Source organism: Tupaia chinensis, unplaced genomic scaffold (assembly GCF_000334495.1).
Source record: "Tupaia chinensis unplaced genomic scaffold, TupChi_1.0 Scaffold000140_1, whole genome shotgun sequence".
NCBI lineage: Eukaryota > Metazoa > Chordata > Mammalia > Scandentia > Tupaiidae > Tupaia > Tupaia belangeri.
The window spans coordinates 9,173,587-9,179,050 of NW_006159610.1; the positions used below are offsets into that span (position 1 = coordinate 9,173,587).

The 5,464-nt window shown below is 43.5% G+C and overlaps 1 protein-coding gene across 1 annotated transcript in view; it reads right to left on the reverse strand.

Annotated features, from left to right (window-relative positions):
* The window catches only part of DENND11 (DENN domain containing 11), a 36,796-nt gene that overhangs the window by 29,611 nt on the left and 1,721 nt on the right, over positions 1–5,464 (reverse strand). The window lies entirely within an intron of this gene.

Consider the following 5,464-nt stretch of genomic DNA (forward strand, 5'->3'; position numbering starts at 1 on the left):
TTTTTTCCCCCCCCCCCTCCCCCCCTCAAGAACCCACACCCAAAAACAAAAACCCCCCAAAAAAAAAAAAAAAAGAAGAGATAAAGAGTCGCTCTCAAGGCCTCCCTAAGACTCCACAATGATTCCTGGGCCAGTGGAAGTCAGCCTATTTGTAAAGGTCAGATTTAGGGTACAGCCTCAAGGTGGTTGCTATGCAAATGAGAGAGAGAGAGATGGGTCCAGACAGGGATCCATAACTAGAAGAATCCACTGACTTAAAAATTATGACCCAGGAGAGATCTATGGCAGTGGACACTTTTACCTGGAACTGGCCAGAAGCAAATAACCAGTTCATTAGTTTTTTGTTTGTTTTTTAATTTTTGACAAAGGGCATATGCGCTTACTGGTAGGTGGGGGGTGGGGAGACAGACAATGAGAAAGCACCTCCCATGGGGGATGGTCATGCTGCAATCCCTTCTCCTCCATGTCTCCCTCCTTTCAGGATTTCAGGCACACAAACATACGCCTGCCATGTTTCTTAAGCGGCCAAGTCTGGGACTCTTAACTGCAGTCGATCATGTGGGATCCAGCTGCCTTAACCACCACACCAAACCGCGGCCCAGTTTATTAGTTTTTGAGGGACGTTTATCACACATACCTGGTCTATAAAAGCAATGACTTCTCCATGCCTACAGAAACTGCAGGACCCCCAACCTACAGCAGTTGAAAATGAGTTCTAAGGCTGTATCGCCTCAAGGAGGGCATGTTCTCCAATTCCTGTTTCAGCTGTGATTAGAAAGGAAGATCGAGAAAGAACCTTCTAGAAGGCAAAGCCAGGGGGAAATGAAAAGGGATTCCACACATCAGAGCCAAGGTTTAACAATGCTCTGTCTGGACAAGGAGTCTTTTCAATTCCTGCTCAGTATTTCATTCTAGTCAGTCCCCTGTATTCCCAGGTTTTGCATCCATAAATTCAACCTATCATAGGTCAAAATATTTGAAAAAATTAAATTGGCTGCATCTGTCTAAACAACTATAGGCTTTTTCCCTGGTTATGATTCCCTGAAGAATACTGTATAACAACTATCTTTGCAGGATTTACATTACATTAGTATTATAACCAATCTAGAGATGATTTAAAGTACACAGGAGGATGTGCAGTATTTATACAAATACTGCATCAATATTATACAAGGATGTGCATGTTCTCAGATTTTGGTACCTGTGGTGAGGCTCCTGGGATCAACTCCCAGGGGATGACTACTGTATTGAGCAACGACTGTTCATATTTCTCATTCTTCCCTTTTCCAAATAGAAGCTTGTATTGTGGTTCCTAATTTACCTCTACACTGTATTTGGGAAGTGGGGAGTGAAGGCATTTGCCTAAGTTTGGGGGTAAGAACCATTACCTAGCCTAATGCAAAGGACTGCTGCATTCACACAGAAATCCTGGAATTTGGACAGGAGGTATTACGTGGATGAGGTTCTGTGATGTCACCCTGGGGCAGGATGTACTCCCTTGGGGTGTACTCTCCTTCCCTCCACATCTGGGAGGGACGTTACCCGGGTGGCGCAGGGGCAAACAGAAGCAAGGCTGCTAATTTTTTTCTCAAAAATCCATTCTTCTTTTTTTTTTGCTTACAACTAAAGCCCCAGGATTTTAACAGGGTCACCCACCAAGGGACTGCGTTCCTCTGTGTACTTGGCTGTTAAGTGTGCCTTTGTGGTTGGGAACTTGCCGATGGACTATGAGAAGTGATGTGGGCACCTCTGGTCTCTCCCTCTCTATTTTGGGCTAGAACACAGACAAGGTAGCTTTGAACACTTTAGAATACCAGAAACATTCTGAGAATGCAGTGAAAGGATGAGAAGAAACAGAGGTCCTTGAATGACTGTGTGTGACCCTGACCACCTTCCTACCTCTAACGATGATAGGAGAACGCAACTTCTATGTATAATGAGGAACTGCATTTTAAAACCTTTGTAACTCCCAGTAAGCTGGAACCCTAACTAAGATAAGACCTCCATTTATATATATTTTCCTGTTAACAGAGGGTACATGCACTAACCAGAGAGAGACAGAAAGACATAGAGGAAGAAATCACCCCTTAATGGGGTCTGGTCACACTGCAATTCTTCTTCCTCCATTCCTCCTTCTTGTTAGGATTCTGGGTACACATGTATACACGCCTGCCATGTTTTCCAAGCTACTGGGGCTGAGAGTCTAACCACAGCTAGCCATGTGGGATCTGGCTCCCTTAGCCTCTGTGCTACAGGATAGTACCACCTCCCCATGATCTTTGAAACATGAGAATGTATTGCTTATTTGGGAAATTATTAGCTTTTTCTTTTAGATTTTTGCCATAGGGCATATGCGCTTGTCCAAAGAGAGACAGAGACAGTGAGAGGAAAAATGAGAAATTACCACTTATGGGGATGGCCACATCAAAATGTTTTCCCTTCTATTCTCCTGGAACTTTAGAAATGCACACGCATGTGCCTGACATGACCAATGGGCAACTGGGTGCAAGACTTGAACTGCAGTCGACCATGTGGGACCCAGTGCACCAGCCACTATACTGTAATCTGTTGGCCCTAGGAAATTAATTTTTTAAAAGGAGTAATACTTTTTTAAAAGTGTCAGCAACCCAAAAGCAATTTTTTTTAGAGGTTTTTGCTATACGACGCATGCACATGCCAGACAGACAGAGAAAGACAGAGAGACAGAAAGCGAGAAATCACCACCCCCCAGGGAGGATGGCCACACCGCAATCCCTTCTCCTCCATTCTCTTCTTGGGATCTTGGGCACACACGCACATGCACCCGGCGTGAGTTTTAAGCCACCAGGTCTGGGATGTGAACCGCAGTCGACTACATGGGAGTCCAGTGACACTAACTGCTGGTCCCAATAACAATTTTTTTTTAAACTCCATACTACAACTTCTAAGGAAGTAGTATTCAAGAGAAGCTGAATTCCACATGGCAACCCCAGTTCAAATAATGGGCCGTGTCACCCTGAAACACGCCACGTTTGGGTGGAAGCACCCAAGATCTTACAGGCTGGAGTAGAGGAGGGGGATCACAGCATGGCCAGAGCTGGGGGAGAGTACTTCTCTCTTTCTCTCTCTCTCTCTCATGCAAATATACGGTTATGCGAGGGAGGGGGGAATCTATAGGTATCTGGTCAAAAGAGACTTCCCCAAATAAATTTTGGATGACCACAGAATAATATTTATAGCATCCTGAAAGTCCAGAAGAAGAAGCACTTAAGAATCTCTCCCCCAGCTGGGGACAGAGGGAACAGGCCAATATTATCAAGCATGTGAAATCTCAGGAAAGGCAGTCCCCATCATCTTCTTTCATGGAAAGAAAGAGAAAAGCATGCTTAATGGCAAAGTCCAACCAACCATATAATAAATCGGAAACCAGAGAACAGAGGGAGCCATGGTTAAGCTGTGAAAACAACCGCTAAATTCATTTCAATGTAACTAGGACTTACAAACTGTGGGAATGACAATTACAGAACTAAATGTAATACATCGTACAATATATAAAAGCTGAGACGGGAAGAGGGGACAGGCGCTGAGAAGTACAGACAGTAGGCCCAGTGCACAGGCGAAACACAGCTTAAAGATATCAGCGACACGAGGGACTTCAAAACATTCGGGGAAAAACTGAATTAATGTTTATTTTGCCAAAAAAAACATTTTGAAATCTTTGCATTGTTTATTCATAATATACATTTTCCATAAACTTTTTCATATACTAAAATGTATGTATCTTTTTTTTTTTTCATATACTAAAATGTATGTACCTTACTGTTTAGATCTCTCAATAAAACAGTAACACCATTACCCTCCATGCTTCACACAATCCTTTTTCTTAACTTTGGAGAGTATTTCAGAGGATAATAAATCTCATTATGAAAAAATACATAATTGAAGTTGGGCAATTATTTGGTTTTGTTTACCCTTTTTCCTGATATATACAGCTAACCCTGTTGTCAGGGTATTTCTGTTCTAGAGTGACATTCATGGACACTGACAGTGGCTATCTCTGAGTGTTAATATTTAGGAGAATTTTTAGAAATTCATTTGTGCTTTTATATAAAATTTTCCCACAATGAATTTCACATCATTTAAAGGTGATGAGAAAGATAAATTATATTACATAAAAATTTTAAAACATAGGATTACAAAGCATAGGCTATACAAGTGTATATATAGTCAGGGCCAGCAGCTGGCATAATGGCTATGTCACTGGACTCCCACGTAGTCGACCGCAGTTCGAGTCCCGGACCTGGTGGCTTAAACTCACACTGGGCATGTATGTGTGCGTGCCCAAGATCCCCATAGTAGAATGGAGGAGAAAGGATTGTGGTGTGGCCATTCTCCCTGTGGGGTGATTTCTTGTTTTCTGTCTTTCTGTGACTCTATGTATTTCTGGCGAGTGCATGTGCCTGATAGCAAAATCCTCTCCAAAAAAAAAAAAGTGTATATATAGTGTTACGGTTTGTATCATTAAAAATTTATGGGACCAGCAGTTAGCGTAATGGCTATGTCGCTGGACTCCCACGTGTAGTCGACCATGGTTCATGTTCCGGACCTGGCGGCTTAAAACTCATGCCGGGTGCGAGTGCGTGCGTGCCCAAGATCCCGAGAGAAGAATGGAGAAGGGATTGCGGCATGGCCATCCCCCCTGGGGGGTGATTTCTTGCTTCCTGTCTCTCTGTCTCTCTCTGTCTGTCTGGTGAGCACACGCGCCCTATAGCAAAAACCTCTCAAAAATAAAAATTGATGTGTAGGGGCCAGCAGGTAACATGGTGGTGATGGCACTGGAGTCTCACATGGCTGACCATGATTCAAGTCCGGACCTGGAGGCTCAAAATTCACTCGAGGGGAACCAGCAGGTGCTGTAGTGGTTATGGCACTGGACTCTCACATGGCCAGCTATGGTTTGAGTCCCAAACCTGGTGGCTTGAAACACACTGGGCACATGTGAGTGTGCCCAAAATCCCAAAGGGAGAATAGAGAAAGGAATGCAGTGTGGCCATCCACCCTGGGGGTTGATTTCTCACTTTCTCTTTTTCTCTGTCTCTCTGGTGAGCACTAGTGCCCTTTAGAAAAAAAATCTCTCTTTAAAAAATTTTCTCTTAGAAAAAAGAAAAAGAAAGAAAGAAATCATTGTGTGTGCATGTGTGTGCAATGAGTGTCCAAAATGCCAGGGCAATAGAGGAGATGGGATTGTGGCATGGTCATCCACTTTGGCGGGGTGATTTCTCACTTCCCCTCTCACTGACTCTGTGTTTCGCGAGCACACACAGAAAAAAACCTTTTAAAAAATGTGTAGGGATGGATTGCTTGTGAAGATATTAAGAGGAAACTTGGTGCCTTTGTGGTGTTGAAAGGTGGGGCCTTTGGGGTGAAGTGATTAGAGTGGGGTTTTCACGACTAACTTCTGGTGGGTTTCTAAGGACAGGGAAAG